At 41.0% G+C, this 18,870-nt stretch overlaps 1 protein-coding gene across 2 annotated transcripts in view; it reads right to left on the bottom strand.

Annotated features, from left to right (window-relative positions):
* The window catches only part of RBFOX1 (RNA binding fox-1 homolog 1), a 754,257-nt gene that overhangs the window by 561,631 nt on the left and 173,756 nt on the right, over positions 1-18,870 (bottom strand). The gene's annotated exons all lie outside the window — the stretch shown is intronic.

Raw genomic sequence — 18,870 nt, forward strand, 5'->3', positions numbered from 1 at the left:
AAAAAAAAAAGACTATGCACTCTTCAAAGGAAATCTGGTGTATATGTGTGTATGTGTGTGTGTCCATGTGGTAGGGTGCAGGGAACAAGAAAGAGAGAATCTAACATATCTACTCAAGAATAAAAACATAAAAAAGAGCAATATCATCAATCTTCTCATTCCTGGTCTAGCAGAAGGCAAATCAAGATGAACATCCCCACCCTATTCAGAGTCACAAATCTAAGAGCCGGAGAACAAAGTCAAATCTAGTAATTCCAAGAGAGTCATGATCTGGGCCATTTTTGCACTCTGGATAGGCACAGCCCATCCCAGGGTGCATGGCTTGTGAGCAAGGTGTGTCCCCGTCTCTGCCCCCTTGCTTAGGCATCTTGGAGCAGAGCACAACATCATGGCTATATGTAACAGCTGTGGCAGGGATGGAGGCTATCTTGCTAATCCCTTCCTGCTCAGTTTTGACCTAGTATCCAACACAAGTAGGGAACCAGCAAATATCTGTGAAAATGGATGACCACTGACAGGACTGCGCTCTTGGTTACCAAAGACAAAGGTGGGAATTTGGAATAGTGCCTGTGCTTTACAAACTGGAAGCTTTTCTGAAATGAATAAATTTATCGCAACCTGTTTTATAGAGCTCCAACTTGAGGGAGAGGTTACTGTGATACTTCCTGCCAACTTCGTATCTTATTCCACTTGATGACTCAAAGCATTAATTCAAAAACCAGACAATTCATTCTGTTGTCCATTTAAAATTTCTTGCCTCTCCTACAGTTACTTGACAATGTCTGCAAAGAAATACCACAGCAATGTTTTTAAAAGCAAAAGGTTGAGAATAACCTAACAGTTGATCAGAAGGGGGATTTTTCATTCAATTATACTATCACCCAAACAACAGACTTCTACACAGCTATGAGGTAGGGTAAAGTTGCAGAGAAACATGATGTACACACTGATTTTGAAATGTAGTTGTGTGTGTTTGTGGTTGTGTGCGTGTGTTTGTACAGAGAGGAGAAATCATACATTATTAAAAGTGCTTTTCTCCAGAGAAGAGGATTTGGAAGGTGAGGATTTGGAAGAGGGCTTTTATATACTTAGTATATACATTTTGTTCTTTTCTGGTTTGGATTTTTGTGACAGACACATACCATTTCTGTCAGTAATTCCACTACCAGATATTTACATAGAGGAAAGAAAGTCACTATACAAAAAAAGACACTTGCACATGGTACGTGTACAGCAGCAAAATCTGTAATTGCAAAAATATGGAACCAACACAAATGCCTATTAGATAAAGAAAATGTGGTATGTATAGACCATGGAATACCATTCAGCCATAAACAGGAATGAAATAATGGCATATGGAACAAACTGGATGGAACTAAAGACCATTATTCTAAGTCAAGTAACTCAGGAATGGGAAAGCAAACATCATATGTCCTTACTCACATGTGGGAGCAAAGCTATGAGGGTGTAAAGACATAAGAATGTTACAATGGATTTTGGGGACTCGGGAAAGGGTGGGAAGGGGTGAGGGATAAAAGACCATACACTGGGTATAGTATACACTACTCTAGTGAAGAGTGCACTAAAATTTCAGAAATCACCACTAAAAAACTTATTCATGTAACCAAACACCATGAATTGTGTTAAAATCAATTGAAATTAAAATTAAAAAACAGTCTATACGCTGTGGCTCACACCTGTAATCCCATCACTTTGAGAGGCCAACATGGGTGGATCACTTAGGTTAGGAGTTTGAGACCAGCCTGGCCAACATGGTGAAACTCCATCTCTACCAAAATATTACAAAAATTAGCTGGATGTGGTGGTGTGCCCCAGCAGTCCCAGCTACTCGAGAGGCCAAGGTGGAAGATTTGCTTGAACCTGGGAGACAAAGGTTGCAGGGAGACAAGATTGCACCACTGCACTCTAGCCTGGGCGGCAGAGCAACAGTATCTCAAAAAAATATACAAATAAATTACTGAGGTCATGAATGAGCTAATTGAGATTCCAGGTGGAAGAAGAGGGAGAGAGACTGATATCACAGCAAGTGCAAAGGGAAACAGAAGGACAAAAGGTCTGATTGGACAGATGAAAGAGTGAAGGACATCAGTCACCCACTTGTAAAGCAAAATGTCACCAGACCAGCCACTTCATACACAGTCATATAATTTCCTCATCTGTGTGCCATTTTCCAAAACAAAATCTCTTAACGTGTCTCTTTGCTCTGGATTGATAAGGTTACTCATCACCAGGGGACAAGGGCTCTCCACAGTGACATTTATACAATTCCCCGTCCCTTCATCCAAGTCAAACAAGGTAATACTCCAGGAAATTGGCCAGTAGACTCCCCCCTGCTTCAACTCAGGCAAGTCAAAACATTTTCAACTCTCCGATGGCCAATATTAAAATAAGAAAAAGAAATCAAAAGTCTTAAGCTGCACATGCATTCAGTAACTTGGGAATTATTTATGGGTGCCATGCCGTGCTTGGCAGATAAACAAGATGGGCATAATCCCTGCCTCTGACCTTAGGCATAATACAAAGAAGCCCGCATTTGAATGCAATGTAACAGCATCCCGAGGATGCCAGCTGACTAGCTGAAGATCCGCAAGCCCAGGTGGTGGCCAACAGGTGAAGAAAACCCAGCTGTCTTGATTTCAACATGCCTTTTGAAGGAGGACAAGGGAATACCCTACATTGTTTCTCTAGCTTCAAAGTCTATAATAATTCTTTAACAGCAAAAGAAGAGGAAGAAGGAGAAAGAGGAGGAGGAAGAGAGCTCTTTCAATTTGCCTTGTATTTATCTAGGAATCACAAAGTCTGGATTGGTTTTTAAAATTTTTTATTTATTTATTTTGAGATGGAGTCTTGCTCTGTCAACCAGTCTGGAGTGCAGTGGCGTGATCTCGGCTCACTGCAACCTCTGCCTCTGGGTTCAAGTAATTCTCCTGCCTCAGCCTCCTGAGTAGTTGGGATTACAGGTGTGCGCCACCATGCCCAGCTAATTTTTTTTTTCTCTTTTTTAGTGGCGACGGGGCTTCACCATGTTGGCCAGGCTGGTCTTGAACTCCTGGGACTCCTGACCTCAGATGATTCGTCCCCCTAAGTCTTTTAAAGTGCTGGGATTACAGGCAGGAGCCACTGTGCCCAGCTGAAGTATGGATTCTTTTATCATTTTTAGAACCTACACAATGGAGCATAATGAAAATTGCTAACTTCTATTTATAGAATTACTAGGGTATTAAATGAACAAATATATTCACTTCACTAAATGTATATACATACAAACGTGTGTGTGTGTGTGTGTGTGTGTGTGTGTGTGTGTGTGTGTATGGAGAGAGAGGAAATATAGATGATGGATGAATGGACAGATAAATTGTAGATAATATTTTAATTAGTCATTTTAAAAAGCAGACCTCATTCCACCATTATTGGCACATTCAGTTAAAGAGAAAAGTAAGTGCTGGCTTCCCTGGCACGTCTTCTGGAGCTTGGAGGGGTTTCTCTGGCAAGACACCAACTCCCTTGTGAGGAGCTGGCTGCAGCTCTGAGAGAAGGAAACAGGCTCTTGTTACAGTAAATGTCAGCCCCAGTGGGAAAACCTTACTAGCTGGCTGTGTTCTGGGAACAAATATGTTTTTAGTGGTTCACTGCCTGGAAAGCTCAACTTGGGTAGCCCCGAAACCTTTGAGAGTGTTTACCAGGGAGAATGAACATCACCTTTCTCAATCTGGGCGCTGCAAATGGGAGTCAATTGAACACGTTCCATCGTCTCACTTTAGGACTGACTAGAAACTTCTAAACATCCAGTACTTGTACTGAAATCACCTCTAAAAATGTTGGTTTGTATTCTTGCAAGAATCTAGAAATTGAGTCACAGGAGAACTGCTCAAATGAAAGATAGAAACCCTCGCTGGAAAAACTCACTTATTTCTGCATTTGCGAACCTGATCCTCTTTGATACCTCCATAGAAAGATCCCTGGGATTAGTTAGCCAAGATTCGAATATTAAATCAGGTTCTTAGTAGGTACAAAGCCTTAGCAAAGGACTTCATTGCCATGTACCTCAGTTTCTGATTCTGTAAAACAGGCATTAAAAATAATCCCTAAATCCTAGGGGCGAGCAAAGAATTACAGGGAATAATGACCAGGAGAGTTTTTCAAGTCACTCACAATTAGGCATAAATGTTATTTCTACACTTAGGTATAATGCATATTTAGCAAATATACAATGAATTTTGTTATCCATTTTAAAGCAACACCAAAAGCATAAAGAAGAACATTCATTTAAAACAGTTACAGTGAAATCCACAAGTTGGAGAATGTAGCACTTTAATTATTTCTGGCTCCTGATGAGTTATAGGTAAATGGGTGGGAAAAGGCATAGGACACGTATCAGCATCCCTAATCATAATTCTTAAACTACCTCCTCAAGCCTCCAGAGGTTTCTTTCTGCATGAGGGAGAAGATGAGCAATTATGTTTCAGGCTACATGAACAGCAGGGTCAGGAACCTAGACAGGGGCTGTTTTTCTCCTGTCCTTGCCAAATTCCACTTGACTTTCCTGTTTTGGCTAAACTATCTTCTTGAAAGGTGGTGAAATCAGGTGAGCACATAAATTGCTGGGGGAATACGCAATAAGGACAGGATCACCAGTTGAGTCAGGAATGAGTGGTGATCTGCTAAAGCTAAGCAAATATACCCACACATACTGCATTTCCCTATCTCATGGCCACAGCAGACATCACTAATCGATCATAGCACTCTTTCCCCATGAACCTGCCTGTGACCCCATCATGCTCCACATAGCGGTGCTGCAGAGAGCCACTTCCAATCACCCAGAGATAGAAAGTGGTATAAAATTGTTTTATAATCCCAGAGGTTGGTTTTGATATAAAAACTAAACACAGTCTGGAAATATGATGAAAGGTAGGCATTTGGGTAGCTGGGGACAACCTGAACCAAACCACTGACCACAAATGGAGCATCACATCTAAAGAGAAAATAAAGAGTTAGCTTTGTTTTCCTAAGCATTGAAGGTTTATGGCTGATACAGATGTGGTATTAGCTGCAGAGAAGTTAAAAGATGGGCTGAAGAAGTTAGAGTTGAATTGGAAAGCTTCCAAGATTGAATGAAGAAAGAAAATGAAAGAAAAAAGAGGAGGAGGAGGAGGGAGGAGGAGGAGGAGGGAGGAGGAGGGAGAGAGGAGAAGGAAGAAGGAAGGGGGGGAGGAGGAGGAGGAGGAGGAGGAGGAGGAGGAGGAATAGACATAGGTATCTACATGCTAAGAAACTGCCTGAAAATGTAGCACAGGAGTTACAGAAAAATCCCCCAGGAAAATTAAGATGAGAATTATATCTCAAAAAGACATGACTGGACTGTGTAAAGCATACCAAAAAACAAGAAAGCTACCAAATAAATATTTGTATTATGACTTTCCAGCTAACTGAAGAAGATAATCTTCACTGAATCAACAGCAAGAACAAATTAACGACATTAATTTAAAAGTACATACATATATATATATATATACCTACATCAGGTTATACATATATATACACACACACAAAATACACAAATATATAAAATATACATAGTTCATATTGTATGTTAGATATTTAATATACATTATTTTATGCAACCTTAAAAAGAAGAAAGGAAAAGGGAGGGAGAAGATGAAAAATACAGAAGAGAAGAAGAAACAAAGTCTGGTTTATTCGTCTGCTTTTTCGTTGCCATTTTACACTCTAGGCAGTCAAAGTCCAGAAGCCTGATGTAACTTGCCTGAAATCCGCCAAAGTCAGGAAGAAAATAAACTCATCTGCCCCCTAAGCTCATAGTCATAAACCTTTTTGCTGTACTTTATTTAAAAAAAAAAATCAAAAGCCACATGAAGTTTGGAAACCAGGAAGCCTCAGAATTCCCTTGATAGAATTGAAAATTATGAAGGGTATAATATTTTGTTGTGATAAGAAATTAGTTCTAATATTACTATGAGTCCCCGAAATATTTAGAGCAACAGGCATGCTGCCACACTTGTGCAGATAATGTTCGAAGATGTCAAGAAAACACAAAACAATTAATTAGTATGACAACTCCCACCACCCCCAGGAGGGAATTCTGATATTTAGTGAAAAACAAAGATATAATAAAATGCAATCATCTGGTGTCTATATTAGCAATAATTAGTATATATGATCAAAGCCAAGCCAAATATTATTTTTCTATTCCAAGTGTGCAAACTACAACATTCTGTTGGTACAGATGGGATGTATGTGCTGGCTCTTGGAGCAGCCCAGCTATTTGATGGGAGGGAGGAAAGATGGGAATTTCTGGGGCTTATCAGGCTATCCAACAGACTAGCCAGCCACATTTGTACTTGGCAGAGCCAAACAAAACAGCCTCCTGCAAATTGTGCACTCTCCAGAACAAGCACAAACACACAAGATAAGAGGGAGTTGACTGCAGCTATCATGGAGTAGCGAGATCACTGAACAAGTGGCTGGGGACCCATGTTCAAATCTTGCCCTCTGCCATGGGAGCTACAGTCCCAGCCTATGCAGCAGGAATTCCAACCTATCACTAGTCACATTAGTGACAGCCCTCATGACCCTCCTGAATCCTGGATACTGATGTCTGGAGTGAGATATATGCTAATCCTCTCCCGTTTCTGATTCCCTTTCAAATATCAGCACATACATGTAAGCCAAGCAGGTATATCAGAGACTTGCCACCCCTCTCAATCCCTGTCTCTGGGACAGGCATGACTCGGTGAGAATGGCACCCTCTCCTGCTCAGCCTCAGAGTCTCTACTGAAGAAGATTCTTGGGTGGTAGATTCCTATCGTGGAACACTACTCAGCAACCTAAGGAAACCACCTACTGGCACACGCAACCACTTGGAAGAATCTCCAGGGCATTATGCAAAGAAAAAGAAGCCACTCTCTGAAGGTTACTTTCTGTATGATTCCATTTAGATAATATTCTCGATATGATAGAATTTTAGAAAAGAAGAACAGGTTAGTGGTTGCCAGTGGTTAGGGATGGAGTAGAGGTGAAAGAATTGGGGGGAATCTGAGGGATCCCTGTGGTGATGGAACTGTTGTGTATTTTCACTGTGGTAGCAGACACAGGAATCCACACAAGTGATAAATGTGTGTATTAACAGAAATGATTACACACACATGCACAAAGACACACATCCCACAAACACAAACCATACACACATGCACACACACACACCATACAAACGTGCTGACACGACAGAGACACATAAACACCAAACACATAGGCAGACACACACACTGCACATACACATGCACACACCACCCAGAAACAACACACACCATACAAACAGAGGCATGTGCATATATGCACCATGCCAACATGTAGACACACCATACACACACACGTGCAGGCACACACCATACAGACCCATCATAACACACACACATGCACACATACCATACAAACACATGTTGACAGTATGTAGACATATACACACCAAACACACACACACCCCACACAGATTAGATGCACCTAGTATACAAACACACGCACATCACACACAGATTAGATGCACCTAGTATACAAACACACGCACATCACACACACCCACCCCACATGTGAGTACAAATGAAACTAGGGAAATCTGAAAAAGATCAGTAGACCGCATCAGTAGGTGGTATCAATGTCTGTATAAGATGAGTAGGTCTTTCTACATCAGTAAGATCAAGTACTGGTTGTGATAACCCAGCCCTTTAGGTTTTTGAGATGTTACTATTGGATAAACCTGAGTAAAAGCTACATAGCATTTTTCTGTATTATTTCATACAGCTTTGTGTCAATCTACAAATCTAAAATCATCTCCACATTAAATGTTTAATTAAGAAAAAGCAAACATAGCTCCTTGGAAGTCTCTATCAATGGATCAAAGTAAACAGAGAAGTAGACATATATTTGTCCTTCCTGAAGTAGACTATCAGGTTTTTATCCACATTTCCTTTAAAGCCAGAGGAGAAACATGTAAATCTAATTTCTTGCTTGGAGTCTGATTTTTGTGAAGCCCTTACACAAAGGGCTGTCATTTCCACCATCTCAATCCAGTGTACACGAAATGACCAATGATACTAGAAATTCAGGGCTCCCGGACCAAGTATGGATGTTTTCATGTGTCTGGACTTAAGCTATGAAAAACCCCATGGTTTGTGTTCACCGGATTCCGAATAGTTCCACAGGCCACTAACCAATCCCAGAGCGCCAACATTCCAGGGCAGAATTGCACCTAGATCCTGGCATAACATGCTTTGACTCCACCACAACACTAGATCTTAAGTGCCTTTTGCAAGGGCTGCAGCCTTCCATTTACCCTACATTCATCGCCAAATTGAAATGATATCTTGTACTACACATGTTTTCTGTGATAGTCTGTCCTGTGAATTCATTTAATAATGAAGCATATGGTCTGTCTTCCCATTCGGAAAGCCTGGGTAGCACTGACGACAGCCAACTGCCAGCCAGTGCATACACACAAGGAGAGGCTTTCCAGCCTGCAATTCTAAGGCTGAAATGATGCTCAGGTGAGGTTGCTTCCATTAACCTGTGCCAATGAGAGTAAGATTGCTTTCTCCCACACTCAGTAGCACGGAAGTCACTGAATATTTAGTAGCATAATCAAGTATAATAGGGGCAGAACAGGAGAGTTCCTTGTAAATTTCCTTCAGCCTTTCACAGTCTGACAGCAGAGAATGTGTGTTTATTATAAGGAAAATGTTTTTTTAAAGGCACTTCTTTGTTGTAAAGGAATAAGGTTATTACATATATCATAGAAATTTAAATGGATAAAACTTTCTTGGAGGGCAAATATTAGCAATATCTATGAACAGAAAATTGATCAAGCCATTAAATAACTAAGAAATCACCCTATAAATGTGCATATACAAGTAAAGAGATATACTGTTTGAAGCAGAAAAACAACAAAACCCAAGGCATTTAACATGCATCAATAAGGAATCCATTAAATACATGTTGTTTCACTCGTAACAGGGAATACTATAAAACTATTAAAAATGATAAGGTTGGGTGTGTGTAGATATATACACACACTAGATGTATATATATACACACACATATATATATGTGTGTATATATACATATACACACATATATATAAAATCTCCAGAGTAGCAAATCTTGAGAAAGGAATCAAGAGTTCAGGGATAGGCCAGTCACTGTGGCTCACACTTGTGATTCCAGCCCTTTGGAAGGCTGAGGTGGGTGAATTGCTTAAGCCCAGGAGTTGAAGATCAGCCTGAGCAACATGGTGAAACTCTATCTCTACATATATAGATATGTGTGTGTATATATACATATACACACATATATATAACATGTATCTATATATTACATATATTACATAGTTACTGTGGCTTCTGGAAAGATTAATTTCTAATGGGGTATAGGAATAAGATTTAATATCTCATTATATGGGCATAAAATTTATGTCCAATTTTCTGACCGTTATATATGGTCCATCACATACATAGATATTACACATAGCACATTTATATGTATATGTGTATATATATATATATGTATATATATATAAGAACAAGTGAATGCTTATATATATATAAAATGTGTGTGTATGTGTATATATATATATATATATATTTTGTTTTTTTTTTTTTGGTTGGGGGAGGCAGGAGGGCAGGTGGCTGGTAACTCTTTCATTCCCAATTCCAGGGAATATTGGTATTTCTCTTATTCTCCTACTTTTTTTTTTAAAGACAAGTTCTCACCCTATGGCCCAGGCTGAAGTGCAGTGGGGCAATCTCCAATCGCTGCAGCCTACACCTCCCGACCTCAAGCAATCCTCCCATCTCAGCCTCCTAAGGAGCTGAGACTACAAGTGGATGCCAGCAATCCATGTTATTTTTTATTATCATTTTATGTAGAGATGGAGGTTTGCCATGATTCCCAAGCTGATCTTGAACTCCTGGCCTAAGTGACTCACCAACCTCAGACTCCGAAAGTGCCAGAACCACAGGTGTGAGCCACTGCACCTGGCCAATCCTCAACTCTTGACTCCTTTCTCAAGACTTGCTATTCTGGAAGTCTAAATGTGATGATATGAAGTTCACTCTCCCAAAATTAAGGTCTAAAAATATAAAACATTTGTTTCAGCTTGATTTTAAAATAAATTTTGTTGTACTCAGCCTCTTCAAAAATCTGCAGGCTGATAACAATTGTTTACCTTTCAGAAACAAGAGGCTTTGAGGAGTTTGCATTGATACCTTGAAGGAAAGCACACACATGGGATGCCCACCCACACACACAGTATTCCAACTTAGTAGCAATTCATATTGTACAGGATCCACCTAATACAAGTCAATATATTATTCTGAGGATAGAGTTATTTAAACAAAGAGTAACATCCCTATTCTCTCACTCATTATGCAGAGTTACAAAAGTCTGTAATCCTAGGTTCCCTACCTATGAAGTGGGTTTGATAACAATACAGACTTCATCCAGTTGTTGAAAACATTACGTAATACTCATAAAGCATTTGGTAAAGTTTGTATCCAATACTCATTGAGGCTCCATATATACACATGATACACGCAAATATTCACACACACACACACACACACACACACTCTCTCTCTCTCTCTCTCTCTCTCTCTCTCTCTCTCTCTCTCTTACTCTGTCTTAAAGGAAGAGGGCTTAGCCATTTCCCAAGCTAAGTTTTATGCCTCTCCATTCACATTTTCTTACAACTGTCCACTTTCAGTATCTTCTAAATACCTTCAAGTTTAAGTAGAAATAGTTTCAACATGAGGAAGACCTTCTAACAACTCAAGTTCTGCAAAAATGGCTGGCTTGTGCGAAGGTCCTACCACTGAGCAGATTCAAGCAAATGACCTCTTATCAGATACATCTTAAAAAAAGATCTACAGTCTTCCTGTGACAGGACCATATCTTTCAAACTTCCACCTACATTCACATGAAATGCTTGTCACATTCTTCACTGGTAGTTTTTCTAATCTCCCAGGCAGAGATGGATGAGTGATTATCTTTCCTCTGTCCCCAGTATCGTTCACCTGTCTCCTTTACAGCACTACAGCCTGTAACTAAGTCTCTGCGCCATGTCTTCCTCTGACTGAAGATCCGCCGAGGCAGTGGTATGATCCTGGTTATCGCTTAATCTCACAACACCTGGCACAGGACAGGTGCTCAACGAATAACATTTGGATGATGAAATATATTCTGCAGAAACAATCCTGAGTGCTTTTCTACCTGAAAAGATTCCCCTATAAATTCTAACCCATTAAATAGCCTGAATGGAGTAGTTAAGCAAATCTGTTGTTTAAATACTAGTAACAGAAACAACAATGATGGTGATGATGGATAAATTGAGAACCAAATGCACAGAGATGTCAATAGAATGCTCTTTCTCTTTATCTCCATTCTCCTCATTTAAAAGGGGATTTTGGCCAGGCTCGGTGGCTCACACCTGTAATTCCAGCACTTTGGGAGGCCGAGGCTAGCAGATCACAAGGTCAGGAGATATAGACCATCCTGGCTAACACAGTGAAACCTCATCTCTACTAAAAATACAAAAAAATTAGCCGGACATGGTGGCATGCACCTGTAGTCTCAGCTATTCAGGAGGCAGAGGCAGGAGAATCTCTTGAACCCAGGAAGCGGAGGTTGCAGTGAGCCGGGATCACACCATCGTAACTCCAGCATGGGTGACAGACACAGCGAGACTCCGTTTAAAAAAAAAAAAAAAGGTGGGTGGGTGGAGGGTTAACCAGCTTTAAGGCCTAACTAGAACAATTTGCCTCTATGTCCTCCCTGCCTGGTATCAAGGACAAAAACATCTGACAGCTGCCTCTTTGAAGGCATCTTCCTCATGGTAGATGAGGAAGAAATCATGCCCTCACGATGATTGAAAACAAACACCACAATAAAAACAGATGTCCTTTATATCCAATAAATGTCCTCCCTCCCTAAGCCAAACTTTTCCTGGAAGGTGAGACAGAACGGAAAGACTAAAATAAAAAGCTGCATTCATAGTTTGGCCATAGAGAGTAAATCAAATTATGTTTATCAATTGAAAAAAACCAATAAACATGAAAAAGTTCAGGAGATTCTGACCCATGCCTCCAGGTATGCATTTCATAAAGGTATTACCAGACTCAAAGTTGAGTTATTGCAGAATTTTTTTAAAGAAATGTTTGTGTCCACCAGTGACACAGATGAATTCGTAACAGGAGGGTAAGAGGATATTTAGCTGCTTTTATTTTTCTCTCTAGACAGATTATAACATTAAGAGAGAAGTTCTGTACAAAATAATAAACCATGTCATGGTTCTACACAATTAATCAAATGATAAGCAAAAAACATATTAGAATCACAAATGAGCACACTCTCTTTCATAAGAATAAATAGGTTTTAAGCACTAGCAACAGCTACTCCTTGGTTCCCTCCTTGCCCAGATTTTGTGTGTTCTCAGAAAGCATCTCTGTTGCATTTGTATGTCCACTTGAGTCTTAGTAATGATGAACTGCCTTCAAGCAAGACTCGATGCCACTGATTGTCCACTATCTCCTCTAGAGAAGGAAAATGGTCCACCATTCTTGGACCCCGTCTCATGCCTGGACCCCATTAGGAACAATTCTAAACTATTTTTCCAGGACTCAAGATAACCAGGACACAACTCGTTTTGCTCATGCTGCGTTTCCAAAGGAAAATTAATTCCCTTTCACTGACATCTGCACATAGCAGACTCACATCTTTCCAATGAGGGCCACAACCGAGAGGCCACTAACAAAGACGCAAATAGAATACAATGAACCTGACTGCCTGTCTTTATCAAGACTGCATAGCTGACTGTTAGGTAGCACCAGATCTTAAGGCCACCATGTTTAAAGATCCTAGTTGAAATAAAAGCTTTAATGGAGTTTAGAACTATGATGACCATTAAGAATTGATGGCAGTTTCTTTGGCTATCAGGTCAGCCAAGGGTTAGAATTAGTTATAGGACACATGGAGTGGTACATTTATATTTTAATTTTTTGTTCATTATCTCTTCTACATTTATTTTTCTGGTAGCAACATCTATCTTTCCACTAATAGAATACTTTCCATGGGGGTGGGTTTAGTGAAGCTATGCAGAGCCTACTTGTGCTACTGCTATGGACACATGGTATAGACTAGAAATCAATATTCACTCACCTTCTAGCTCCAAGGATGAGCTAAAGGGTGAGGATGTCATCCAAACAGACTTGATACCTTCTTTTTTTGAGATGGAGTTTCACTCTGTTGCCAGGCTGGAGTGCAGTGGTGCAATCTCGGCTCATTGCAGCCTTCGCCTCCCAGGTTCAAGCAATTCTCCTGCCTCTCAGCCTCCCAAGTAGCGGGAACTACAGGCACATGCCACCATGCCCAGCTAATTTTTGTATTTTTAGCAGAGACTGGCTTCACCATATTGGCCAGGCTGGTTTCGATCTCTTGACCTCGTGATCCACCCGCCTCAGCTTCCCAAAGTGCTGGGATGATACCTTCTTTCATTTTATATATGGAACACATGTATGAGAAGGTCTTGCTTTGCACTTCAATACAGGAGCTGTGAAGGATACAGTCTAGAGCACGGGTCCACAGATCCCAGGCTATGGACTAGTACAGGTCAATGGTCTCTTAGAAACCAGGCCACACAGCAGGAGGCAAGTGGCAGGTGAGCAAGGAAAGTTTCATCTATATTTACAGCCATTCTCCAGAGCTCACATTACCTCCTCCTGTTAGATCGGCAGCAGCATTAGATTCTCACAGGAGTACAAATCCTGCTGTGAACTGTACATGTGAGGGATCTAGGTGGCATGTGGCTTATGAGAATCTAATGCCTGATGATCTATCTCCGTCTCCCATCATCTGGAGACGGGACCACCGAGTTTCAGGAAAACAAGCTCAGGGCTCCCACTGATTCCACTCTATGATGAGTTACATAGTGATTTCATTATATATTACAATGTAACACATAACAGAAATAACGTGCACTTAAATTGTCATGAAATCATTCTCTCCATTTTTCCATCCGTGGAAAAACTGTCTTCCATGAAACCAGTCCCTAATGCCAAAAAGGTTAGGGAGCACTGGTATAGAGGCTGTAAATAGTCCTGTGAAGATGATCTGCCCCAGAATGAAGTCACACTTAGGAGGGAGTCAAAAGATGACTGAGAAGCAAAGACATGAGTGACATAAGTTTAACCCCTTTACCCTGTCCTGCTTGAAGACAACTTATCTTTTGCACTCCAATAAATCTCATTGTCAAAAAATATAAACTTTAAATATGTTGGAATTTGGTTTCCATTGGTTGCAATCAGACCCATTCTGAATCCAAGTGAAGGCAAGAAAAGTGTGGCCCATCTCCCAGTTCATGGGTGACTTGTAAAATTTTACTTCCCCAGTGAGATCTGATTTTGGTCAAGGTGGCCTCTAGTTCAGCAGCCATCTTTCTCTCTTTTGGACTGGTTTACACAGGCTATTGCTGGTTGGGGCTTAACACAATAGTTCCTGAAAGGAGAACACACTTTATAGTCTCTGTCATTTGAGGGATAGAACTTCTGTGCTACATAAAAATAATTTTGGGAAGCAGTGTATCTGCTTCCAGAAAGTGTCTACCAAGATGTGGCCCAATGTAATTTAAAATGGTGAAGACAATCAGCTTGAAAATTAAGGTTTCTCATGGGAACACCTACTCAGCCCTAATAATAGGGGAACTACCATCATAATTATAATGTGGTATAAGCAGGCACATCATTAACTAACTTTTCTCAGCTATTGCAATTAACAAGCATCAATAGATTGAGTAAATTATTAATAACCCACACACGCTCCAGTGAACACTGCTGGTTCTCTTTTATTTTGCAAGTAAGAAGCAAAAAGTTAACAGCTGATATCCAAACAATCTTTGACTTATCTCTTTCTAAACGTCACTGTACTTTTCAATAATTCTTCCTGGAGGAGATAACAGTCATAAAGAATTATGTTGTCAATAGAGAGGAAAATATCCTGAAAGTAGGCCGTGTGATCTAACAGAGAAATCATCTTTTAGGAGTTGATCAAACAGTATCATCCCTAACTTTCTTCATGGTGTAATCATTTATGTAATTGTTATCATCACTAAGCAATAGTAATGGGGAAAATGGTGGCTGACATTACACAGCAGAGTGTGATTGGGCAGTTCTCAAATATAGCCCGGGGACCAATTTATGATGTTCTCAAATAATCTCAAATCATAGAGGAGTAACATAGGGTGGGTACGGTCTGATATACACTTGATAGAGAAGTCATACAAAGAGGTCCAGAAAGAATTAAGAGACACAGCTGAGGTTGCACAGATAAGTGGGGGTATCTCTCTCTCTCTCTCTCTCTCTCTCTCTCTCTCTCTCTCTCTCTGAGACAGGGTCTCCCTCTGTCGCCCACGCTGGAGTGCAGTGGCGCAATCTCGTTTCACTGCAACCCCCACCTTCCTGGTTCAAGCAACTCTCCTGCCTCAGCCTCCCAAGTGGCTGGGATTATAGGCACTCACCACCACGTGGGGCTAATTTTTGTATTTTTTTAGTACATACTGGGTTTCACCATGTTGATCAGGCTGGTCTCTAACTCCTGACCTTGTGATTCACCCGCCTCAGCCACCCAAAGTACTGGGATTACAGGCATGAGCCACCACGCCCGGCCGGAGGTGTCTCTTTTACCTCTTGCATTTAAACTGTTGCCAGTCTGTAGGTAAATAAAACATATTTCTTGTCCTTAAGATGTTCACGTTCTAGCAGAAGGAGGCCACTGATAGGAAACATCAATAGACCATGAAAGCTCTATGACTGGAATACACACAAGGAGAGAGGGCGGGAAGAACAGGCAACCTGCTGAGGCAGGGGGTTCAGAGACAGCTTCCCATAAGAGCTGGCATCTCTGTTGAGTCAGAACAGAGGTGGAGAAGGGTTCCAGCACAGGAAATATCATACACAAAAGTCTAAGGATGAGAAAAACAGCGCATGTTTTGCAAATAACAAGCCATGAGATGTGGCTGGAGTTTAGATGAGACAGTGATTAGGGGTCAGATAAAAATGGCTACGTTAAGGAAGAGCTGGTCGCACTGGCAGCCTTTAAAGACCCTTCAGTAGAAAGCAATGTGGCCAGACATGACTTAATGGAAAAGTCACTAGGGTTGCAGCTCTCAGAACGGGGTGGAGGCAGGTGTGGAGAGGAAAGGGAAGAGCCACCAGAGGCCAGCTCTGGGGGCTCGTGCCTGTAATCCTAGCACTTTGGAAGGCCTAGGCGGACACATAGCTTGAGCTCAGGAGCTCGAGACTAGTCTGGGAAACACAGCAAAAGCCTGTCTCTATAAAAAAATAAATAAGTTCAAAAATTAGCTGAGTGTGGTGGTGTGCACCTGTAATCCCAGCTATTCAGGAGAGTAGGGTGAGAGGATCATTTGAGCCCCGGAGGAGGAGGTTGCAGTGAGCTGAGATCACATCACTGTACTCCAGCCTGGGTGACAGAATGAGACCCTGTCTTAGAAAAAGACAAAGAAAAAAAGAGCCACGGGAAGTTTGCACCAATCCATCAAAGACAGTGGTCTTAATCAAAGACTCCCAGTGGGAACAGAGTAGGGGATCAACGGGTGCATCTTTATGATTATTGAGAGATAAAACCCAAGAGACTTAACTCTTTCCCTGCCTCCTCAGTGGTATGACCACTGCCAACTCCTTAACAAGCAAACAGTCATCTTGCAATTCCCTCTTCCACATCATCAAACAGAACCAGGGAGTCCATCAGTCTTGACTCTGAATAAAAAAAAAAAAAAACGAAGGTAGGATAGGAAAAGATTTCCAATACTTGGTCTCTCCCTTCCATGTCTGGAAATATGGGTTTTCAAACACTGTCTCCCTCTGTGAGAAAGGAGATGTTTTAGAAAAAAAAAAAAAAAAAAAAAAAAGAACAAGGGCAGAACTGGGAGACAAGAGGCCTCTTCCCTTGGAGCACTCGATAAGCTGGGAAAGAAACAAAGCAACGTGGCTCCAGGTTTTTCTATCTTTGTACCTTCTTGAAATGAAACGCATCAGGTGAAGCTGATTTTAAGCACATGCAAAGTCATCTGACTGAGTTTCTCTGAGCAAAAAGAGGAATAAAAACGGTGACCTGAGGGTCACTTTGCTACAAACATACTCAGAGCCTGTCTGAGGGGAAATGCCCGGGGCTGCGGAACTCAGGATCGGTCTGAGGCAGCTCTGCCTCCCAGGCCGCTTTGGGTTTCTGCTCAAACGATTGCCTCATTTTGAGATCGTTCAAGCATGTTAAAACTGTAGACAGCGGAGCGGCACATCTATTCAATGACCATTTAAACTATACAACTGGAATTTATCACAAGTACAAGGGAAAGGGTGAATCGTTAGAAAATCAAACTTGGAAAATCTCCACTCTTGATCAAACAGTTATGTGTTCCGTTCAGGGAACTCAGCACTGCAGCCATAAAGCATTCACAATATACAGCCTCCTTTCAGTATATGAAAAAGATCTGAAGTCGAGATGTATACAGCAAAAAAGGTCATAAAATATGTAGAGAAGGGAACTTGAGATAAGCCGAAAATTAAGAAGAGAGGAGTGTTGTTTAACAATCAATCACGATATCAAGGTCTGTATAGATAACTAAGATCGGGCTTCTTGGAGTTTCCATATAATCAATATTGAAAGGAAAACTCCTCCATAAATAATATCCAGAGTGTGCCAGAGTGTACCTTTAAACTTTTAAAATTTGTTTTAAAGTTTCGTTTTCATCTTTATTGTTGCTCTAACAGACTCCGGCAGTATTCAGGGTAAATCCTCTGAGTCAGCCCTGAGAACAGCCATTTTTGTTTTGTTTTTCTATGTCAATTGAATGCTACTTCCTAGAGACTGACGGTAAGTAGGACTGTCCATTCATCTTGGGTGTTCTACTAAAGAAAAAGCTTTTCATTTGGCCTCTGATCTCGAAGCAGCAGCTCTTACTTCTGTATACCTCTCGTGCCACTGCAAGATGCTCATTAGACATTACTCCTTGAGGAAGGCTAATACACTGTTGTGGGAATGAAAATTAGTTCAGCCACTGTGGAAAGCAGTCTGGAGGTTTCTCAAAGGACTTAAAAAGAACTACCATTCAACCCAGAAATACCATTACTGGGTATATGCCTAAAGGAAAATAAATAACTCTATTAAAAAGATACACACACTCACATGTTCATCACAGCTCTATCCACGACAGCAAAGACATGTACTTAACCTAGATGTCCATCAGTGGTGGATTGGATAAAGAAAATGTGGTCCATATACACCATAGAATACTATGCAACCATAAAAAAAGCACAAAATCCTGTTCCCTGCAGCAACGTGAATGCAGCTGGAAACCATTAATCTAATGCAGGACCAAAAAGTCCAAATACCATGTAGGCTCACTTATAAGGGGGAGCTAAACACTGAGTACACATGGACATAAGGATGGAAACAGCAGACACTGCAGACTATGAGATGTGGGGGAGTTGGCAGGCCAGGGTAGAAAAACTGTCTACCAAGTATGAGGCTCACTACCTGGGTGATAGGCTTACTTGTATAGCAAACTTGAGGGACATGCAATTTACCTGTGTAACAAACCTGCACCTGTGCACTCACACCTAAAATAAAAGTTGAAAAAATTTTGAAAGATAGGGTCGGGTGCAGTGGCTCATGCCTGTAATCCCAGCACTTTGGGAGACTGAGGCAGGTAGATCACTTGAGATCAAGAGTTTGACACCAGCCTGACAAACATGGCAAAACCCTGTCTCTACTAAA

The sequence above is a fragment of the Cebus imitator genome, unplaced genomic scaffold (assembly GCF_001604975.1).
Source record: "Cebus imitator isolate Cc_AM_T3 unplaced genomic scaffold, Cebus_imitator-1.0 Scaffold4, whole genome shotgun sequence".
Classification (NCBI taxonomy): Eukaryota; Metazoa; Chordata; class Mammalia; order Primates; family Cebidae; genus Cebus; species Cebus imitator.